This window comes from Trachurus japonicus, chromosome 12 (assembly GCF_045865225.1).
Source record: "Trachurus japonicus isolate A0001 chromosome 12, Traja_1.0".
Lineage (NCBI taxonomy): Eukaryota > Metazoa > Chordata > Actinopteri > Carangiformes > Carangidae > Trachurus > Trachurus japonicus.
This window is the reverse complement of record NC_140918.1, coordinates 21,741,318-21,764,396: the sequence shown is the minus strand read 5'-3', so window position 1 is coordinate 21,764,396 and position 23,079 is coordinate 21,741,318. Positions and strand designations below refer to the sequence as shown.

Below are 23,079 nucleotides of genomic sequence, written 5' to 3'. Positions count from 1 at the left end.
TGGGGTCTAGAAATTTGTGATGGGCGTTTATCACCAGTGCAGACAAAATATAGAATCACTGAGAGATTCAGCAGTGTGGTTACAGATGGATAACACCGGGATTAAAGGTGTAGAGATGGATTTCTTTTTTTAATGAGTTACTTTTTGGCAGATTTCTTGCCTTTGCTCTGAAAGTACAGGGAGATGGAGAACAGCAAAGTCAGAGAGAGAGAGAGGGTGGATGATGTATAGCAGAGGGCCACAGGTTGGACTTAAACACAGACCACTGCAGTAAGGGCTAAGTATTTATGCGCTTTAAACTTCGCCCTGTGTGCATGTGCCTGTGTTTACATTTTCTTGGTCTTGCCTTATGAAAAAACATGCTAATGAGTTTTTTGTGTGTGCAGAATGGGTTCAAAGGCAAACTTAAAGCTCTAAATATCAGCATGCTGTGCTTATAATATCTCTGAATACTGTGAAAAACAATCAAGTTCCTCAAATTAACCTCCCTGCCATCAATCAATTTTGTCACAATTTGATGCTGGATATCTCCTAACACCAAGATTAAATTGAAATTTACTGCTCTGCCACTTTCTAACCTCAGCCTTTAGCGATTGTACATGGTTTCAGTTTATTTTTGAAGACAAGAGATTCGCCCAGAGACAGACATCAGACTGCTCGCAGGTTGCAAGGGCACAATAACACAAGGCCACGGCCGTGCCTCAGACCTGTACAAGGGTATCAGCTCACAAGGGTGTGTGTGTGTGTGTGTGTGTGTGTGTGTGTGTGAGAGAGAGAGAGATAGGGTGAGACAGTGTGTGACGGGGCGTGTGCATGTGTGTCCTCCAGCAGCCATGATGCATTAGTGTAACCTGATCCCTCTCCTCCCCTGTGAGCCCTAACCTTGAGACAGACAGAGATGCAGGTTGCAAAGCCATATTCTGTTATAAATGAGGCTGCTGCTCCTCATCACCCAATCTGTCTAATATTAGATAACCTGGTCGGGGAAAGTGGATTGTTAGGGATCCGTTGCGCTGGTTGCAGTTTAGTGTCAGGGGTTAATTTGTGAGAATACACGCTTTTCTTTTTTTATTGTGGGTTTTATTTATGTATTCTTTTTAGTTTTTTTTGGTGGTGGATTTTATTCTGAAGCATTAAATACATTACCTAATTTAATTCTTATGTTATTATCATCATCATCATTATTATTTAACACTTTAAAACATGTTCCAATTTTCCGTACCACTAACACTTTATTTGATTCAGACTTTTTTTTTTTTTGTCAGACATAGGGATGGGCTTTTTTTATATACATGCACATAGCCTACAGTATTTATTTACAATGAGTCAAATCATAAATGAATAAATAAAATAGTTCAAAAAAGTTATGATTTAAATCAGGAACTGCCAGATCAAACAATAAAAGCATTAAATTATAAATGTCAGCCAATATTTGATAGCAGCTTGGGATACTTGACAGTTTGAATATCAAAAGGAATTCTGATGGTTTGATGTTATTACGTCACATTGTAAACATCATCACCTTCACTCAAATACTAATCCATCTGAGCGGGTCAACGTTCCCCACGTATCACGTCACTGTCTGTATCAACACCAGCCTCACGTTTAAACCCATACACTTCCATTACAATACAAGTTTAATGCCTCTTCTGCTCTTCCACCATATTAAGAATAATATGATATTTTTACTCTTTATCTTCAACTTGAGTCTCCTGCAGTGATTAACATCAGAAAATCATTAAGCGAAGCTCTGTATTAAAGAACCAAAGCCTCCTCCTTCTCCTGACATGTTACAAAGCAGATAAAGCATTAATAGGGAAGAGACGTTTCATTACATCCTTTTGCTTCATTGTGAAAAACTGTGTTATGCCTCACAGTCATTTCTTTCATTAAGGAACCTGGGTCATTATTGGCCCAAGTATAACGAAACTCACAACTGAAATTCTTCATCTCGAATGCGTTTAATAATAATGGGGTATTATTCCCAATCTTATTCCCCTACATTAAATAATACTATTCCCAGAGCCCATTAAGAAACTTAATCATCAGGGGCTGAAATACACTGCGGAGAGATAATTACAGTAGATGATATTCACAGATAATTCACAGATGATTTCATGATTTGTTCGTTGGCTCTTTCTTTTCCCTTTCCCTTAGTTTGACTTTTTCTGCAGCAGCTATTCTTCTTCTGCAGCTCTCAGCCTTACACCTCACTGCCATCTGTCTTAGTTAGGGATTTTAAAAGTAGCAAGCCAGCAACATGAAAAAAAATGTGTCAGAAGAAGAAAGAGAAGAAGATGAAAAAAAATGAGGTGAGACAAGGATGAAAGAAAAAGACAAAAGTTATAAAAATAGACATGTGGGAGGCAGAACAATAAATCATTTACATACATGCACAGGGTAAGGTCATCAGGGTTTAAATATTCATTATGGGTGTCAAGTCGAAGCTTTTAGATCTTGTGGGATACAGTTTCGCTTCTCTCCTCATTTCATGTTTATGTTCGCTGAATTATACATCAAAATGAATGTTATAAATACACTTAGTATAGTTTTTTTTGTTGTTGTTGTTGTTTCCATCATCAGGAGCCGTGGTGTGGTAAAAGCACTGCCAGAGTTCCAGGTTTAACTCCCACCGGAGTCGCACTCTCTGTAAAAGTGCACGGACTCGCTGGTCACTGTGAGGCATGCTGGGAAAAGGAAAACATCCACTGTGCAGCAGATTTATTCATGCTGTGGCAGACACTGCACAGGAGAGGCAGGAGACACAAAGAAGCGCTGGTTGGCATTTACATCTGAGGCGTTTAAGCTGCCGCGCTGCACAACGGCGGCGCCTTATTTTGACGGGACACCTGACATCATTGATGGACACATTTGTCCGATCAAACCAGAGATCTCACAGTTATGAGACGGCTTCACTCTTTGATTTAACATTCAAAGGGTTTAAAGTCTCGTTTGAGGAGCAGGTAGAAGTTTATCATCCTGCTCAAAGACACTTGAACTTCTTTTGGAGATCACACAGGCTCTTTTGTGATGTTTTACGAATAAATAATGGAGGAACCGGAAACTTAAAATGCGATTTAGTTAATTTAAAAGAAAGTGAAATGAGTTTAAACAGTAGTAAGCAGGGTTGGATACAATAGGAGATGCACCTATTTAATACCACACAGTGGCTTTTCTACAACGGTGACTCATAATCTGACGTCTCTGTAGTATTGATCATTTTCAGGGCTGTTGTCAGTGTTGTATTGTTTTGAATTACACTGTGTAGTCTGCCTACTATTTCAGCACAGTGTGCTTTAGTGCACTTTAATATTGGATCATAATGTTTAAAAGAAAAAAAAAGAAGGAAATTCACGACTCCTCCGCCTTTTACAACTTGTTTCACTCCAGGTTCATGTCGTCTCACTGTACTTGCCCTCTTCCTCACCTCACCTCTTTTCATTTTGTTCAGTTTTTCATCTGCATTATTCTTTTCCTCCCTGTTCTTCCTGTCCCTTCTATCTGTTCATTTATCATCTACTCTCCTTTCCCATCCCCATCTATTTCTCTTCCCTGTTACTTTTCCACCGTCCATTCATCTCTCCCCCTACTCTTTTCCCCCGCTCCCTTTTCTTTCTACCTTGTTCTCCTCCACCTTACTCCTTTCTCTTTGTCTCTCTCTCTCTCTTCCCTCTCTATTATTTTTCTCCCTCTCCACTCTCTGATGGGTGTCCTGTTCCCTCTCTCTCTCTGGGAGTAGCAGACCTCCTGACGGCTTAGTATTGATCCTCCCATCTCCTTCTCTTGCTATCTCTCTCTCCTCCTCTCCCTCTCTCTTTCTCTCTCTCTCTCTCTTACACACACACATGCGCACACATACATGCATTAGGGTGACAAGATAAAAGGGTTTGTATGCCCCAAGGCAAAAGCAGCTAAACATGAGACCAGAGGCTCTCAGCTTGGAGTATATGTATCAAGAACAGAAACATTTAACAAACCCAGGGCCACTTACACACGTGTACACACACACACACACACACACACACACACACACATACACATCTCTAACTGGAACTGTACGAAAATTACCATTATATTTATTTACAACCAGCTTATTTTTTATCTGCACATTAAGCTCAGCATGAAATAACATGAATGTTGCTACAGTTGAAACACTCTTCAGCTGTTGCCTCAGAAAGCTGAAGGCAACCAGCATGCTCCACGTCTGTGTAAAGGGAAATTTCCGGGTAATAATACTATATATAATCTTTGCCTTCCGGGGGAGGGAATACTTGACTCTAATTGGAAGAAGTTTCTTGTTTTTCTGTAAAAGACGGTTCCAGCAAAGCTGTCTTGGAGAATGTGTTGTGTTTAAGAGCCAGTCTGTAAAATATTATGTAAACAAATTGAAAATGTGAATAAATGGAGAATATTCCAGCTTGGGTCTCTATTTGATGCAATGCATGTATCATCATTACATTCACTAGGACTGTAGTTTCTGCAGATAGCTGCCAAAGAAACTTCATTTCTCCACACGTCAGATATATATAGAGAATAAGTTGGTGCGATGAAGCGCATGACACAAGACCAGGCTGATGTCACTCAGTGGCAGAGTTGCATGAGTTTCACAGGGGTAGACAAACTCAGTTCTTGTGTTGGTGTTTTGTATGAGGCACAGTGATGCAGCGGTTAGCATGATGGCCTTGTAGCAAAAAGGTTCTGGATTCGATCCCCAGAGCTGAAGCCAATCCATGTGGAGCTTGCATGTTCTCCCTGTGTCTGCGTGGATTCTCTCTGGGTCCTCCAGCTTCCTCCCACAGTCTAAAAACACACACTGTTTGGAGACTTTAAGTGCTCATATGTGTGTGAGTGTGAGCACAAATGCATTATTGGTCTCTATATGTCGGCTGTGATAGACTGGGATTAACCCCACCCCCACCCGTAATTGTCCACCATCACAAGGTTTTAAAGTCTTCTGTGTTATGTTTTTTAGAAACCTGCCTTGGGACTGCAGCTGAAATTTAGCAGTTGTTAGCAGTTAAGTCCGGCACATTTACACTGATGCTTAATGCGTCAGTGTTGATGAATGTGCACTGTCCCAATTCAATAAATAAAGAAATGAAATGAAATTCTGCATGGATGCATATTTTGATATTAACTGATTTTATATAAATGATTTACTATCTGTACAAAGAGCACTCGTCATTATACTTCACTTATATTTCTTTACCTCACATGTCTTTCATTATTCATTGTTAGTAGTTTTGAGGAGCTGCTAAACTACAGTTTATGTTATTCATGAGATAGATTTTACTTGTCCAAGGGAGGAAGAAAGATGTGATGGATACAGAGGCAAAAAACAACCAAAACAAAACAAGGGGAATCATAATGTAAATATAAATTAATTTATGTTTATATGTAAAGTAAAATGTGTCTGCCTGAATCTTTGCCTGGGCCTCTGTTGTCTGACTGAAACAAAACAGCTGTCACCAAAATGCCTCCAGCTCAACATGTAAAAATAGATGTTTTATTTTTCACATGTGCTGCTGTTGCTCTTCAGTCGCAACAGCATCACAGACCTGTTAAACCTGATAAACTATTCATGAGAAATTTTAGAAATTCAAATTTCACAGTTGCATCTTGTTGCCACCCGGAGACACTGAGCAAAGGTGCACTGAGCAGAATTAGTGAGATAAATTAGAGAATAAATCTAATCAATTCATATGCACAAAAACGATTCAGTGTTCATCTTATCGTGCATCTGTCTCCTGAATTATTTTGTCTGTGAGCGCCTCTCTATGTCCAGCTACATACTGTTTACAGCACCGTTCAGCAGAGGAGCTGCACTTCAGGTTCAGGTGGGAATACAACCTCTGACCGTGGCAGTTTAGTGCCATGGCCCTTCCACTGAGCCCCAAAGCTAACAGGAGGTCTGAGGGATCAATACCTGGCATGAACTACACAATGTGATTCTCAGCCGCTGTGGCCACATCAATCACCCTATTACCATTAGCTCATCTCTCGACACCATGTTGGACTTCTCCCTCCTGCCCCTCCTAGCCACTCTCCAGTCCTATGACACCGGTTTCCCTTCCCCTCATGTCTCCCTTCCCCTCTCTCTTTTCCTATTTCTCTCTCCCCCTGCCAGCTCAGCGGATGTCCCTTGTCACAGCTCCTATTTCAACCTTCTGAAGTTTCCTAATTGATCGCAATTAGAGCCGCTACAGAGCAAAAAAGGGGGTGGAAGGGGAGGGAGAGAGGCTGTGTGGAGGGAGGGGGCGGACAAACGGAGATGGGTAGAGAAAGTGTATATGCGTGTGGATGTGTGTGAGAGACAGAAAGACACAGATAGGGGAGATCGGGGGTCGGGGCGGTGGTGGTGGTGGTGGGGTGAAATCAATGAGTCTGTTTTGAAAGTGGTTATATTAGCAACTGGGCTACATTTGACCACAGACTGCTGTGGTGATAACACAAGAGACAGGACGAGTGACAGAGAGACAGACAGAAGAAGAGGCAGCGACCCACAGGCAGTCAGAAAAACAAAACATATAGTACTCCAGGGAGTAAGGTAACACTGAATGACTGATGTTAAAATAGGAACTGGGAAAAGGAAACCTGTCCCACATTTCTGACGCCTTTTCCTTAGATTTATTTAGTGTAAAAAACAAACAGAGCTACATGTGTGAGCGCACGTTCTGGCAGAGATGACACCAAAACTAGGCAACCAGATGGATGGATACATAAAAAATAAAATAGAATAGAATGAAATGCATACAAACCAATAAGAAAAAAAAGAAAAGATAGAGATATATATATGTATGTGCTTGTACAAGAAAATCAAATGTGCAGTACAACAATGTTCAGAATGCTATGCACTATGCACAGTTGTGGTCTAACAGTTTATAGATATGCGATTGCGAACTACTCCTTTAAACCGTGAGCTTGTCCAGCTCCATCCATAGTTCATTAACATCTGGATTCCTCTGAAAATCACCACCACATGTGTTTCTTTGTTGCTGCTTCCACTTTATAGTTAGTATGCGATATGAAGGAAATTAATTAAAGATTTTCCGGTTGATCACAGGCCAGGACCTGACTGAGAATTGTGGGTAAAAATCCAGACTGGGACAATTTGGCACAGGGTGACTTGCTTATGATTCCTGAGAGTGAGACGGGGAGATGTATTAACAAGGCGGGAAAGACACACACAGAGAAAACAGAGATAGGGATAAGTTGGGATAAAATCAAGAGAGGCAGACAGAGTGATTCGGTGAGAAATGTAACAGAAAAGAGAGAGACGGAGAGCGAGGGATTTGTAATAAAGAGATAGTGAGAGGCAGAATGACAAAGAGGAAGAATAACAATGGTGCCAAAGCCTCTTCCATCCTCCTTGCAAACGTCCCTGATCCCCTTTTTTCTCTCATTTAAATTCCTCACCATTGTCATTGCAATCCAGGCCTAACCCCCCACCGCCTGGCAAATATGCACACACACACACACACACACAAACACCCAAACATTCATGGACATAAGAGCACACATGCGTTGACCTCCAACAGCAACCAGGGCCATCCCAGGGAGTCGGCCTCACACATCTTTGCTAATCCCTATCAATGGGCACACACATGTACACACTCACAATGTTTGCTGGAAAGATAGGCTCAAGTTTCCCCAGACTGCAGATGTCAACGTGACCTTAGCCACGCTAACATGGGTGTGGAATAGCAAGCAGCTTGTCACCAAGAATCCAGTGTCTTGTCAGCAGCACGAGGCCGGGCAGGCCGGGCGCAGCGCTCACTTGTGCCTTGTCAACATGTATAGACGATATAGCTGACTTTAATTCTGTTCCTCGCCTTACCGTGCCCTGGTCAATAGGGCTTACAACCACAGGACCCCGGGCTTGTCAGCAACGGTGTCTTACAGAGCCGACGTACTGCGCTGAGTAGCGTTAGCCTCCAACGTCCTCAGAGCTGTCTAACAGCAGCAGCAGCAGCAAGGCTAGGAAATAACTTGTTGTCAGCATGGGCAGGACATGGCTGGGTTAATACAATTCCTTGGCTTATCACTCCCTTGTCAGCAATTCTAGGTCATAGAGATGGCAGCCTGCGCTGATCTTAATATTGTCTTGTCAATGTGCAATAGGCTACATTTGGACTGTCAACAAAGCGCAGAATCATGTGAGAGAGGGAGAGAGATGATGCCTTGTCTGCAAAGTCAGAACAACGCTGGTGTTGTATTATTTCTTGCCTTATCACTCCCATGTCAGCAATGCTAGAACAGAGATGGTAACCAGTGATAGCCCATGAACATCGTTGCCTGGCCTCAGTCTGGAAGTAATATCTTACCTCTGGAGCTTTATAAGATATAACCAGAAATGGGAAAGCAAATAATGCTAAAAGCTGCACTTTTGAAAGTTCATTCTTTTAATCCATCATCACTAATTGAATTTGTACTACATATTTCTATAATGACATACAAGACTGAAAGACCTAATTATTTCACTTGTTTACAATCACTCAGATAAAATCAGAGCAATTATAAAATAATTTTCCTACTCTCCCACTGTACTGCACCTCCATTACCTGTCATTCTTTCTCAAAGTGGGTTATGTTACAGAAATATATAAAAGAGAAAAGGTAACAGAGTTGATGATTTGATGATTAATGAATTTGTTTACTATTTTAGGCACAAACTGAGAATATTATATTTCAAAAAGTGAGGAAAAACACACCCCCATATGAACTGAGATATGCTTTCAGATAATCTGGAATCTATTAGGACAGGACAGGCTACTAACACACACACGCGAGCACACACAACATGAAGGAAACTATAAAGGCAAGAGTGACTGACACAAACACATGTACACGTATGGAAAAAAAGAAAAGGGCTATCACAGCTGTAAAGACTAAAGGTGAATTTGCTAAATAAATCATTCACCAGCACAGAGCAGACTGTGGACAAATCAATGCTGATCTGATCTTAAATAACCACGTGTGTGTGCGCGTGTGTGTGTTTGGAAGGAGGTGATTCTGGCGACAAGGCGACCTAGAGGGATCAAAAAACCCTCTCTCACATTACTGACGACAGGCAGGAGATGCATGCGCTCGTAGCAGTGTAGATGACACGGCGGCGTCTACAAAGCAGTTTGCTGACCTGCATGCCTGTGGGAGCATTAGTAGTCATCAGAAAGAGAGAGAGAGAGAGACAGAGAGAGGGTGAAAGAGGGGGAAGGAAAAGTTCTCATCTTCATAGACCATCTCACATACACGGCTTTACAGAGGCCTTTTTGACTTCAGATAAGTATGGGGGTTAAATTAGTCACCCTGACCTCTTCCATCCAATCACTAAACTCAGTTTCAATTATACAGAGCTCAAAACTATTAGATAAATAAATGCATTTGCTCTGCAGCTGTATAATTAAGAGCCAGCAGCTTCATAATAAATGTGCGCACAGGGGATTATATATCATGGCTTTAGAAATGATTTCTTTCCAGCTTTACCTGCAACAGAGTGACAGACCCGCTGGTCTCCTGAGTCTCCGTCCCCCGAGTCTTCCGTCTTTCCAATTCATTTAATGTGTCTTGCGCGCCTGAATCTCTGCTCTTTGTTTACCGCGATTATGCAACATAACACACGCCTTGCTGCGAGCCAAACCGTCCCGATGGGGCGGGGAATGGAGTTCTGAACTTGAACTCAGCAGTTAAACAGAATCAGTTTGCGTCCTGGGTTCAAATCCCCGGACCGGCACGGTGAAAAAAACTTAATGAATAACTCTCCTCCCTCAGGGCAGTGGAGCTGCCCCTGGAGCAAGGCCCTGAACCCTCAGCTCCTCTGCTACAGTTGCTGACTGAGCAACAATTTGCATTTGCTACAGTAATTCTGTATGCAAACATCATCCATCATTCATGCGCAAAAATAAATCTGTCAGGTTCGGAAGCGGATTTTTATTTTTAAGTTTGAATGAGTGGCATTAAACTTTAGCTTCAGGTTGCGGTGAGTGAATAAAAGTGTGTACACATACTATTAGTTTTCAAAGCAGTGCGGCAGGCATGGACTTCCCTGTATGTAACCTTATAGTCCTGAGCTGTCAGTATGAATGCATGGCAGTGACCTGCGTGGAATCTGGATATCTGTCTACGTGTGTGTCCACTCTGTCTGCGTATTTCCTCTACGAGTGCGTGTTTACGTGCATGCCTGCGCGTGTGAGCCTGTGTGACGGTGTGTAACGTCTGTATGGCCACATTTCCGAAGTTTCCATGTCTGAGTGTCAACATGTGTGTGTGTGTGTGTGTGTGTGTGTGTGTGTGTGTGTGTGTGTGTGTGTTTGTCGGTGGCATTTCTGGACAGAGGAACTCTATCCGCCTCCATAGAGTCCTTTCAACGCCCGCCGCCACACACACACAAACACACATCACACATCCCACTGCTGACACACGCATGTCACCACGGCAACCAGATACAGCCCGAGACATGCTACTGACAGAGAAGCAGAGACCACCATACTGGCAGGCCAGAGGTTTCTCCACATGCAGATCGGACAGCTGCTGCAGTCGGCCTCACTGAATCCTGACAGCCTACAAATTTCCAACAATGTTCTCGGAATCAAAAGCAAAAACGTAAAGCAGTTCATGAATCTTAGCGCTGAAGGAAGAGCCCTTTATTCCCATCGTCAGACTGCCTTGTTCTCACATATGCCAAACAGATTCACAGTATTTCTGGGGCTTTTCACACATGTGGCTCCCATTGTTGATTCGATTTCATACAGAGCGCTCAGCGCCGGAGCAATCGTCTTGAAAGTGGTGATGGGGAAATTTCACGTGATGCTAGAGCAAATTTACAAGATGATGTAGACTCGCTTGCTGATATGGTTGAGCAGGGAAAAAAAAAAGCAGGAGCAACACACTTTTTGTCTATTTATAAGTAGAATGGAATGAGCTTCACGCGCCCCTGGCTCATGAAACTTAGTCAGCACAAGCACCAAATAAAGTCTAAATTCAACTAGATTAAAAATTGATACAAAGGGGGGGGGAACAATTGAGTTGTAGTGGGTTCAAGCCAAAAGCAAAGACACCTACTATATATTCCAAAAAAAAAAGAAAACTCACCTTGGACAGGACGAAACGTCAGCACGATCCTCCTCTTCACCCTGTTAAAAATAACCAAGAGTTATTCAACTGATCTGGGAAAAAGATTCATTAATCAGTCAAAATGATTAGATATATAACGATTCAGGCTGAGAGTATCCACATGATCGCCACACATCTGGAACATTTAGTCACGACCCCTAAAGAAAGCTCATCTCTGCTGATATTGAGGAAAGCATCTGTCTCTCTGTGTCTTGTTGAAAGGGTTAACGTCCTGCAAAAATACAGGATATAGTATTGCATCTATAGCTTTTATAGATTTTGCTGGACTCCAAACATATGGTGTCTGATGGAAATGGCAACAAACTGCAAAACATTTAGTACATTATGCTACTTAAAGGTTGAATCAAGGAGCAACATGGATGCGTTTGCATCAGTTCACTTCTTCTTCAGCTCTCCCCTGCTGTCCATCCTCCCCGCAGTATTTCTACACTGTCTATCTCTTGCTTTTTCTAATTCCTTAATGGTGTGTATTTAATCAGGCAGTATTCAAACAGCATGTGAAAAGTCTAAATGTGCATCCAGCCCGCGGGGAGTTCAGTGCAGTCTTATCTACTCCGTGCATCCATTTCTCCCCTTCCTCCATCGCTCCCTCCATCTGGTTTCCATTCTCTCCACCTGCCCATCAGTCTGCAGCCAGGGACAGGTGAGCCTATTACACGCTTCTCACACTGTCTGCTACACACTCTCATACACACACTCGCACGTACACACGCTCTCACACACAAAGCCACACTAGCTCCACTTCATGGTAACTTAACGTGCCACGCAAAAATCAGCTGCGCTGTATAACGGCTGTTACCACAGCCACGTCACGCTCCTGATGAAGTGGTCTAGTGCTGAATATGAAAGCTACAAAAAAAAGAAAGAAAAAAAATGCCATTAGGCTACTGGAGAAGAGAGGAAAATAGAAGAGAATGGATATAGGCTTAATAGAATAAAATAGGTCGAGCCCTGAAATTGGACTTTTGAGCTTCGAAAGCCAAGAGCCAAATTTAATTAAAAATTTAAATGTGAAGTGTAATTGAGTCAATTTAGCACTAAAAAGGAATTAAATCTTAACGGGACAGCATCAGACTTACAACCAGTTACAATGAGGTGAACTAAGTATAGTCTATAGGGCTTTCAGATCCCTGTGTACTCCCAAAATGTTTACATTAAAAAGCAGAAACTGAGCTAATGTGAGCCAATCAGAATCCACTGCAAATACACTGGTTCTCTGAAGCATTACCTCACTGTCACAGTAAACTGTTAGTGATGTGTCACTCATGTTTCCCTCTTAACTTCACAGACCAACTAAAAATCTAAAAATCTTGATTCTACACAAACTTCCTAGTTTGGTGCTGCCTTTCAAAATAAGAACCGCTGAATGAATTTGTACGAGTATATATTCGTCTGCCAGCCCTACATTGTTGCGAGCCGAGGAGAAGACGATTAAGTGCCAGGCTTAAAGGTGATGATCAGTTCTCCAGCAGACTGCTGTAGGCAAGAACATTAAAGCCAGAGAGAGTGGAAGGAGTGCTGCTTAATATAGATGAGAGGAAAACACGTTGTGGCCTCATCTTTTCACTCCTGCTGTAATCACTGCAATCAATTGTAGTAATCCTCTTTTGGCCGGGATTCTCTTGTGCACTTTGGTAGATATGAAAAAAGGCACGAGTTGCAGAGAGCAAACAAGTTTTCAAAAGACATAGTTTTCCAATATCATGTCCCTGAATGTCCCATTTTCTACAGTGTGACAGATTTGGACATTTTGCTTGTTTTCTGTTTCATTGCTGCTTGTATGTAGAGTCTAAGCAGCACACCTTGGTTCCTCTAGATCCATCAGGATGAGGAGAGAGAAAGAGAGAGAGAGAGAGAGAGAGAGAGAGAGAGAGAGAGAGAGAGAGAGAGAGAGAAGGAGAATGTTCTGCAACATTGCCGAGCGCACTAACATGTGAAATATCCCCTTCTAGACAAGTACACACTTCCTCTCCATCTCTCACTGTCCCCCGTCATCTTACTGCTGTATCTGCCTCTCTTCATCTTAGTCTTCCTCACTTTCTCTCTCTCTGCCTCTCCACACACACACACAGCTAAACTTTTTCCTCCCATTTCCTCCTTCTTCCAGACCTTGACACCAGCTGTACATTTCCAACTCAGCAGTTCTTGACGTCTCCAGATGACACAACAGGATTTCACACTAGCTAAGAAGAACACACAAATAACAACAACACCGAGAAAAAAAAAAAAAAAAAAAAAAGAGAGAAATAGTCAAAATAACCCAAAACAAAATCGGGCAAATCAGCAAAAACAAATCTCACAGGCTGGCCGCTGAGCAGTTCCAGATAGGAAGCTTGATGGTATTAGCAGACCAGGCTAAACTTATTTATGTGGAGAGTGGAAGCATGATTATGCAAGAAAGAAAGACCAAAGGAGAATAAGAGGAAGAGCTAAATATACAGACGCTACTACAGAGAGAAGGATTAAAATAGATGAGATGTGACTGCGAACAGTGAGAGAAGACTCTCTGAGATAATTACACACTCAGCATGTGTCTTTTCAACACCCCCATAACAGAAGATCACCCCAATTCCACAGACACAGAAATCCAAACTCCATATGTATCATTACATTTTTTATAATACTCAATCACAGTACTGGAGCGTCACAGCATGGAGAGTGGACTTTCTCTTCAGCGGGCAACACGAAGGCCTGCTAAAATCTTAAAGTCATGGCTGTACATCCTGATTCAGGGGACACGCAAGGGAGGAGATGGGAAAACAAATCATTTTCGCTTGCAGTCAGGATTACGAATGCATTGCGTGAGCCAGACAACGGTAGTAAAATGTAAACTTTTGTGGTTGCACAGGAAGTTGGTCTGTGTCCATATTCCTTCTTAGAAAAACAAGACGAGGAAGAAAATGATTTGAAATTCTGGCTGACGGGTTGAATCACGTCACGTCATGTTTTTCTCAGTTTTGATCTTGAACCAATGAATGCTAAAGCTGACAAAAACCTGGAGGGTCTTTTTCTATTATTATTTGCAATGCAAAGGAATACTATTAATGGGTGTTGTGACAAACAGTGGATTACTTCTTTAAGCAGAAGCGCATGCACGGAAACTAAATGCTAATCAGGAGATTTCTTTCAACTTTAATTACCGACTGTTGTTGTTATCAAGAGTTACCCAGTAAGTGACAGAGATGTGGCTGTTTGCCATGTCTACTGGCCATACATATATAATGCACTTTACAAACAGATGTCTTCGCTGCATTGTGAGTTTGTTGCAGGGATAAGGGATTACAGGAGAGAAAGAGAGAGGGAGAGAGAAGGAGGGAAGGAGGGGGGATTCACAGCAACCAGCAGCCAAAAGCTTGGATTGCATTTATTTCTCTGTTTCTGTTTGTCTATCTCCTGTGTACCAACATAGGCTTTAAGGAATGAGGTCAAATTGTACTCCTCATATTCCTATAACATAACGTCTTCCAGTTGTCTTCTTGTCCTGTCACACAAAACACCATGTGTCCAGATTAAAGGTTATGTTGACAGAAATACCTGCCATAAAATACATCTGACAAACATGCATGTAGCTTTTTATTTCTAAAAAAAAAAAAAACCAAGGGCAGCCAAAGGTGAGCAAGCTGTAAAAACATCACCTTGTGCAAATAGAAACTAAAAATAAAGGCAGTGAATTAAAAGGTTGCCCTAGCAGAGTAACTACTATAAATCAATGGGCTAGAAGGAGACCCATGGAGCCAGTGAACTGCACATTGCACAAAACCCAAACGTAAATCCAGCCAACAGTCCCCCAATTCTCCCCTTCTGCTCTGTTTCCCTGCCTGATCTGTGAAAGCTGGGGCTATTATTAGCTAGCAAGGGGATCAGGTTAAGAAGATGAAGGCTAAAAGAGCATGGAGAGACAGAGAATTTAACTATGGGCATAGTGGTAGTGCTGGTGGGAAGCATGGGGTGGTAAACCCACCGAAAACAGGTCGACCTGCCATGATGTTAGATAATACATCAACCAAAACAAGTGAGTGAGAGAAAGTTTCAGAAACGAATGCGTCAGGCGCAGTGTGAAGCTAATGGAGGAGAGGAGGTCTAATGATAAACATAATGATTCTTGTGTTTTCAAGCGCAAGTTTAGTTTGAATGTCACATTTCTGTCTTTAATAAGAAAGACACGGCAATGAAAAAATGGTTAAGAAAATATTACACAGGATGAGGATTGCACAGTTAAGATGTCAGAAGTCAAGAGAGCAAACCGGAGGCACAGAGTTCAGACTATAAGCCTCATAATCTGCTTCATAACTGTCATCTGACATCACTGCAGCAGATGCTTTATCTTGGATCTCGTCCTCTCTGCTTTTGCTAATGTGATGGGTGGGGGTCTCTCTGCCTCTGTTACACTGTAATATATTGAAAACAGTAGGGGTGAGATGTGGACAGAGCTGGTTTGGTCGAGAGCAGCCAGACAGAAAGAGAAGGAAAAAAAGGTGTTAGGTTATACATATGTATGAGTGTGTATGTGTTTTAATGTAACCAGCCAAGCGGTTAGAATGCAGCTTGTCACACTTGTGTTTCTTGTGTAAATGCACCAATAAGTGAATATATAAACTGTGGATTTTATGTTCATGGCCTACATGTGCTCTGCATACATTTAAAGGTTTGCCTTGCTTCCGTTGGTGGAACATTCACAGCCACTGACTTGGCTCTAATTAAGTCGTCCAACATGAAATAACCAGCAGGGAGAAATTTAAAAGATGAAATCGACTGTGTTTCCATGAATGTACGGACCTCACCCTGGTTATAAGGAGAGAGCAGTTAGAGGTCTAAATGACACATAGAAATAATATAATCTGAGAAATAATAATAAGCACAGTGCAGGATTAACAGACATTAGTGTTTGTGCTTTAACTCCATCTGTAAAAACATCCGTCGGCACTACTCAACATTCAGAGCCAAGGAACAATGTGTTCTACATATAGAGCAGCGACACAGTGAGAAAACCTAATTGCATGTTTCTTACAGGCTGAGCTTTGCCCACCAAAAGTCATTATATTATTAATCTTAATTCTGTTATCGTTAATTAAACTCAGTGACACGTTGCTTTACACATCACACTGGCTTTATTTATTTATTGTTGCAAGATTACAGGGTGGAACTAAAATCTAAAAGCCTAGAACTAGAAAAAAACACCATCTACATCTAATGTTCATATTATCCCTTCCTTTTTTATTACATAATCACTGTCATATCACATACAGAGACACAAAGAACCATTAGGCTTTACAGAGTGTGACCCTCTGTTATAGAGGTCAGCAAGAAAGGGTCAATAATTGGTCAAGGCTTCAACCAATCACCTGTCTGACACAGGCTGCAGTCACTACACTTGATTTATTTACACATACTTCCATAAACATGTGAATTAAATGTATGAGTGTTAGGTAAATAGAAATTTCTATTGGTTAGAAATAGAGAGACTAAAGACAGTGAGCTCTGTGACATTTCTTTACAAGAGTGACATTCACACAATCAGACCTCAAGTTTGCATCAGGACAAAATTATATTTAAAAAATCATCTTTGAATATCAATCTTTTGTATAGGATTGTCAGGGTTGACTATAGGTCGTGTACTGAGATACACTGTGAAACTAAGTCAGACAGACAGGCCACACAGGTAGTTTCTCCCCACAAAGAATTTACAGGAAGAAGAATCATACATTGTGTAAAATAAAATTTAAAAAAAGCCAGACCAGGAAGCTAAAAAATACCACTGCTTATTCCTTGGGAGCATTCAAGGTTACAATTCACCCTGTAACCAGTAGTGTACTGTCAGAGCAAGAAGGCAAGTGGTGCTTGCCCAGTATAGGCTAAAAATAGACATCATTTACAACAATACCGTAGTGGAAGCAGTTATCTCTCCTTATATCTGATCTCAGAGCAGCGTTCTGTTCCATAAAGAGATTGATACTGAGGGTGTGTGTTCATCTTTTCTTGCCTTCTCTCATGGACATGAGCATTTCCCACAACATTTTTGGGCGTTGTTTATTCATTGACTATCTACAGCCAAAATATGCTTATCAAGCTGTCATTTACTCCCCTCTTACTGTTGTATTAGAGATAAGTTGATATTGCAGCATTATATGCTATGCATATGTGTGTGGAAACTGGACATGTGCATTAGGAAATTACTTTAACACTTTTTTTTCTAAGCATTAACGCTCAGCATGAACACAGCCGTTCATAAGCACCTTCATAAAAATCAGCAGTAAGTTTGAGAATGAAATAACAATTGTTATTGTTGTTATTCAGAAGTTACAGCGCCTTTCAGGAATACATTAAGAGAGATAGAGAAAGATGTCTTGCGCAGTATGTTTTGATTTACTATTTTCATATCAGTGAAGCTTGAAAGTGGACCAACAATGTATTTGTAGCAGGGTAAAGTATGTGTGGTGTAAATTGTTGAGCTCTAAACAGATGCTACAACTCCCCAACACTCAAGTTCCTGTGTCTCCCCGTGCTTCTCCAGGCAGCGCTGACAATGAGCCAGAAAAGGTTAACAACGCTGAGGCTGGAAAATGCACGATTCTGCCTATTGTCACTGGAGCGTGTCATTGTCAGTTGATGGTAAATATTTTGAAGGTTGCCATTAGAGGTGGTTTTATAGATTGTTCCCTCTATATTGTGCATTTGATATGTTTACTGTCAGTTCAGAGGAAGGATCCTAATACTAATTCATCCAGTAATGAGTGAAGGAAGATGATGTCCAGGCAGAGAGCAGCAAAAACAGGCAGCATAAGACTGTGTGACGGGACAGGCCCTGATTTTAAGAGAGATTTACTGCTGATAATGTAAAATAAGGTTATCATTGACTTGTTTTGATTAGTACCATATGTGTTATGATTATTGATTATATGTTCAGGATGTGGGATTTAGATTTTCTACATATAGGCCTATGTATTTTTTGCGAAAATGTTGAAAGCCTAGAATACATTTTTGTTTTCCTGAAAACAGGAAAATGACCTAGGTGATTATAGAAGGGGGAAAAAAGTTCATCTTAAAAGCTGAAGAGAAGTTAAGAGTGAGAAAGAAAAAAAACAGAGCCAGTGACAAGGACAAAGGGAAGACAGTAAAACCCCAGAGGGATGTTCAGCAGATTCTCACTCCTCTCATGACTGCATCCACCTCTAGACCAGTAGATGTAAAGGCAGTCAAAGCAGGAGGGAGGGAGGGAGGAAGGAAGAAAAGAGGGAATAAAGAAGTAAAAAAAAAGAAAGAAAAAATCAGTGGGTGGGGAAAAGAAAATTTTAGATTGCGTTCTCTCCTCTGGTGGTTTGATAACAACTGTCTGACTTGCCTTGGGAAGATGGGAATACAAGGGCAGGGGGAGGAAAGGGAGGAGTGATATAAGGCAAAATGAATTGAAAGGCTTTATTTAATAGATGAAAAAGGGAGGGCAGCTGACAGTTTGACGAAGATGCTCATACTTGGAGGGAGATGAAGACAGAGGATGAAAGGAGGTGTACGGGGAGGGCTAAATGTTCCGCTTTGAGTGTGGGAGATAGAGCAAGGTGGGAGACTGACTGAGGTTGTTTGCTTTCAAATGAAAGTTAATGAGAAGAAAGGGAATGGGAAGGAGTTAATGGGAGTTCAAATTTTCACGAGGTGATTTCCAGGAATTCACGATAAATGAAAGAAAAAAAAACAATTAGTGACACTTTGCACACTATGGCGTGGTGAGGATAGATGGACAGGTGATTAGATTAGCCTTTTAACCATCTATTAGACTGAGGAGTGCTTAACTTTGATAGCACATCAACAAAAACAAAAGATAATGCTCCAAGGCTTTAAAAACCCAACAATTGTTCCAGAAACCTTGAATAAACCCTTAAAATAATGTTCTTGAGTTCAGACAAATGCCACTGTGCGTCATTATAATTAAAGGGGCCCTGTTTTGTAGCAGCACAAAGATCAAGCACTAGCAGTGCTCTGACCGTTTTGTATTTTCCTGACCTTGAGGTTCGTTCTGTTCTGTCAAAGTGATATTGTGGCATGCAGAGCCCAGGGGGAAGGGGGGAGCGGGGGACAGGTTCAAAAGGTGCAACATGTTGGTATTTCGGTGGAAAACGTGTCTTGGATTTTTGCTCTGAGAATATATATCTCAGAGGCATGTCTGTTTGATTAAATCACGACCACAAAACCCACACACACACATCAGCATGGCCAGGTATGACGCTGTATTCTGTTGCCTTTGAGATTTCAGATTACAACAGCTCCACTCCAACTTTGTTTTTAGCAGAAGTGCCCTCTCATGTTTTATTCATGAAATGGATTATGAAGTGAGGGTACAACCTGAGATACAAGTATTTAAACTGACGATCTCCCTCTAGCTGCAGATTTGCGACGCTGTACGTTCCCATTGTGTCGCTCCAGACAACACAATCATTTCCCAAAGAAGTCAAAACCTCATTTGGCGGGCTGCTGTCATCACGCGTCACTGTGATTGGCACAGCTGTTTCAGAGAGATGTGAGCCACAATGTGACAAGCAAAGAGCACACTCATTAATCAACACACCCTGCAGTTTCTATTCACCTTCACCCTGCATTTTAGCACTTTGCAAGGCTACACAACCATGACCCAAAATAGCAAGGTGCACTCGGTGATCCCCCACACACCAAAGACCCACCGCTCTTTGTCCTTCCACGATTAAAATAGGGCCCCAGATCTAAAATGTATAGTTCAAGAGCTTGTTCTTGAAGGTTAACAGCTGGGAGATGTAAATCACTACCCAGCTGAAATTAAATACAGAGCACAGCGCACTCCACACTTCAGCTTGGCAGGCTGAAGGGTGACTGAAGAGTGACAGCATCCCTAGGCAATAGAGGAGAAAGAAGAGATACAGAGATGGAGAGGAGGTAGTTCGGAGAAAAAAAAAGAGGCAAAATGACTGGCAGATTGATAAAAACGCTGTCATTTCTGCCAGGATGTGAATAAATAGCTGGATGAAGGTGTGCCGGGAGAGGATCATAAAGTGGAAGGTGGTGTGCCAACGTCAAAGTGAACTGTCGCCTCCTCTGGACCATACGACCGAGAGAGGAGTCAGCGATAAGGAGAAGACAAGTGATAAAAATGGGAAGAGCCAGAAAGCAAGAAATATGTGGGAAAAAAAGGAAAATCACAAGCCAAGTGGGACTAAGCAGGATGGCATACACTGTCAAAGTTAGCCAAAGATGGGGGAGATTGATCGCAAGGCCAAGTGGATGCATACCAAGAAAGATCAAAAAGGGGGCAGGGGGAGGAAGAGAGAGAGATGAAGGGAGAACAAAGAGGGAAAACTGGACCAAAATGGGCTTAACTGCCGATCAAATGGAGGGAGGGAGCAAAACCGAGGGATGGAGACGGAGGGGAGGGAGACTGAGGGAGCAAAATGGTGTGAAATTGACATGAAAATGAGGGGATGCTTGGGGAAAAGCCAGCACGCTGTGACACCTGAGGTTTGTGAGGGTTTAGGGTAGGTTGGCTCAGCACGATAAGATAACTGCCACCTTATCTGTGGCCGTCAGACTGCTAACACACACACACACGCACATACAAATGGACATAAGAACTCAAACACACACACAGTCACACACACAGTCTCCGTTGGCTGCGGAAAAGCAGACGCGGACAAAGCGTTGTTGGAAGATTGGCAGACAGGTGTTTGGGGATGTGATTGGAATTGACACAGATGGTTTATTTAACTGTGGCTGGTTAGTTGTGTGTTGTTTTGTGCTTAGATGTGTCTGTGCAACAGGGGTGCCGAACTTTGGGCAGAGGTGGAGCAGAGCTGAAACATGGCAGAAATGGCTAAAAGTTTGGTTTGAGTGCTCAGTACCAAGCAAATTAAGAAATCCTCATGCATGAGGTTGAAATTCATTTTTGGCTTTTGTAAAAAAGAAAAAGCAAGAACATGAGGATTTAACCAACGTAGGGTTTTTTATATTCATCAGATTCATGTTTTCGTTTCTCATTTGTGCTTCAACTCCTCCGTCCAGAATGTCATAGTTGTGTTATTGTGCAAGCATGTATTCTTGCACTACATATGGGCAAGCCGAGGCTCTGTGTGTCTTTCTGAATCTGAGTTCAGACGTCGTGGCAACAAGCATCGATCAAGCTGTGGGGTTCTGAAGTCTCTGGCCAGATTTTAAAGTCTTAGTTGCTCGGTCTCTCATCAGGGCTTGTATTGTGTGTAAGCAGTGTTTCATGGAGGCGGGCCGGCTGGGCTGCAGGGGGTCGCTGAAGTGTATACTTAGACCATCATGAGATGAAACTGGGCTGAGAGACAGTGATAAATGAAACATCAGGACATCAGAGAAGAAGACCATTGTGAAAGAATAAAAAAAAAAAGTGAGAATCCAGCTGATGACAGAGAGGGAGGGTTTTATATTACATAACGCTGCTGAGGAATTATGTGCTGCTTTTTTTCTGTACTGTAAATTTTGAGGCCTGTGAATCTTGATGGACAGGAACACGGGAATCAACTGAACATACAAACAGAGAAATCCCATAAGCCACACCGTATGGGATATCTCTGCAAACCATTCTAATCGCTTCGCAAACATACCCACAGATGTATACTGTCCAACGGGAGAGATAAATACCAAACATATAACAAATACCCAAAGGGGATCAGTTCCATTTAGTTTCATATTATGAAGCAAATCAGCATCATCACACACCATCGTTACTTTAGTGGGGAGTCGGGGAAAGAGATTGGATTTTTATATCCCGGTTGCTTTGACATGAAGGCTGCGAGAGCCGGTCGGTCATCTACAGCCATAAATGTTAATTAACAGCCTTAGCTGCTGGACATTCATTTCCTGCTATAGCCAAAAGCGAGGACTCATAAAAAAATAGGCTGCACTGAATATGTGAGGTGTGTGTGAGAGAGAATGTGACTGCACATGTCTATATGTGTGTGTAAAAATGTGTATGAGTTTCTGTTTGTGTGTGTGTGTGTGTGTGTGTGTGTGTGTGTGTGTGTAGCATCATGTGTGACAATGTGTGAATGTTTGCGTGGTCCAAGGACATGTGGTGATGAAAACTGTCCCAAAGGCCCCTCTGTCCTTTTCTAATACGCCTAATAAGCCGTCAGCACACACCATAACTAGCTAGTCACACCACCACAACATAATAAAGCTGCACAGGGACAAAGTCAGGTAAAAGTCACACCATGGCCACATATTACAGGAGTACTCACACACACACACACACACACACACACACACACACACACACACACACACACACACACACACACACACAGACCAGGAGAATTACACTGTCACATCACAGAGAGCAGTAAAGGACAAAGTAGGAAAAGTAAAGATGCTCTCTGTGGCTAATGTCATGACATTGTAATACAGCACAGGACTAATATAAGATGAAGGTATAGCACTGTGATTTCATGGTGCAGCTATAAATGGCCACAGTAAGATGACTAAGTTGAGTCAGTAGTGTTGCAATGACATCATAAAATGTTCTTTCATTTCATACTTGAACCCAAGGTTGAGCATTAGATGTCACTATGGCATCATGAGTTAGTTTCCTCTCATTTCAGTCTCCATCACTTTCACTTCAGGTCTACAGCACAGTGATGTGTTGGTGCTTCAGGCTCAGAGCCACTTGGCCAGAGGTGTCTGTCATGGCAGAATTATCATTATCTTTTATCTTTTACTCCCTGGCTTTTAACACAGTCTGAAATCCTAATATTTTAGCAACTATGGTCTTATTATTTATTGGTTTTGCTGTTTTTATCTGTTGTGCTTTTTTACTGAATGTTGATTTTGTTCACTGTTTTCTGTGTAAAGCACTTTGGTCAACTTGGTTGTTTTTAAATGTGCTCTATAAATAAATTGGATTGGATTGGATTGGATTATCACAGCTAGCTCCGTGTTAGAAATATGAGTATAATTTTTAACAGTTGTG

At 41.8% G+C, this 23,079-nt stretch overlaps 1 protein-coding gene across 2 annotated transcripts in view; it reads right to left on the bottom strand.

Moving 5' to 3' along the window:
* The window catches only part of cntfr (ciliary neurotrophic factor receptor), a 256,798-nt gene that overhangs the window by 203,864 nt on the left and 29,855 nt on the right, over nt 1-23,079 (bottom strand). For both annotated transcript variants that reach the window (XM_085793841.1, XM_085793840.1), the window contains exon 2: nt 11,088-11,128. The gene's annotated coding sequence lies outside the window, so the exon portion shown is untranslated. The remainder of the gene's footprint in view (nt 1-11,087; nt 11,129-23,079) is intronic.